General features: G+C 49.5%; 1 protein-coding gene across 3 annotated transcripts in view; it reads left to right on the top strand.

The window, feature by feature from the left end:
• Pced1b (PC-esterase domain containing 1B) overlaps nucleotides 1–1,060 on the top strand; it is a 538,744-nt gene that overhangs the window by 74,307 nt on the left and 463,377 nt on the right. The window lies entirely within an intron of this gene.

The raw sequence follows: 1,060 nt of genomic DNA, 5'->3' as shown, positions 1-1,060 counted from the left end.
AGAGAGAGAGAGAGAGAGAGAGAGAGAGAGAGAGAGAGAGAGAGAGAGAGAGAGAGAAATGAAAAAATGGCTTTCAAGACCTGAGCAGGCCCCGTTGTCACTGTGACCTCTGTTGCTATCTACAACAAAGCCAGAAGGGGACTGTTGACCCGTCAGCTTGTAGCCTCCGAAGTCAGTGACTTCTAAGGTCAACTAAAAACATGGTCTCCAGGGCGGGAGTTTTGGGGCTTCTTCAGACTCCCCCTGGCTTTCAGTCTTGCCATCACAGAATCTTACCTTGACTGGGCTCCTAAACGGACTTGTCTTGATGTTTCATTGGCCATAACTGGGTCGGTCACCTGAGAACACCAAAGGCCGACAGATCAAGATCTCCACGGCTGCTTAGCTCTGTCCCTGGTCACTGGTGCCTCAGAGGCCACCAAACACCCGGGCAGGAGTGCTTGAGGGCCAGTTCTGCTCTTCTGTGGGCTGCTCACCCCCAGGCCCATCGTCATGTGCACAGTTCACGCATGGTCAGGGCTGCCAGTCAGGAAGGTAGAACCACAGAGCATCTCCGAGGTGACTTCGGAAGACTGGAAGAAGACTGTAGGTCTCATTTGGGACCCAGAAACTGATGGTAAAGTGAGTAAACTGGCCTGCAGACAGGAAGGAGGAGGACACGGGAGATGCTCTGGTGCGGAAGAGAACCTCCTTCCCTGCTCCAAAGGAAGGACACGCCCAGTTTCAAAAGAGATAGCGTGGGAAAAAGAGACAGGGGTGTCTTAACTACAGGCATCTGTGTGTATACCTAGACGCGTTCCTGACCTCAGTCTGTGAATTTAAAACATTTTTTAAAATGCATCCTATTTTTCTAAATTTCATTGTTTTTATTTTGTGTGCATGGGTGTTTTGCCTGCTAAGAGCAACCAGCGCACTAACCACTGTGGTTCATCTATTTTGGGGGGAGGAGGTGGGGATGCGGCTCATGCTGTGGCTTAGGCGGCCCTCGAACTCACAGACTTCTCAGCCCCCATCACATCAGTTTACGTTAAATTTTTTTTTTTTTTTTTTTTTTTTTTTT

This window comes from Alexandromys fortis, unplaced genomic scaffold, assembly GCF_014885135.2.
Source record: "Alexandromys fortis isolate MF-2015 unplaced genomic scaffold, M_Fortis_MF-2015_v1.1 scaffold_28, whole genome shotgun sequence".
Taxonomy (NCBI): domain Eukaryota; kingdom Metazoa; phylum Chordata; class Mammalia; order Rodentia; family Cricetidae; genus Alexandromys; species Alexandromys fortis.
Note: the sequence above shows the minus strand (reverse complement) of the source record. Positions and strands in the feature narration are given on the sequence as shown.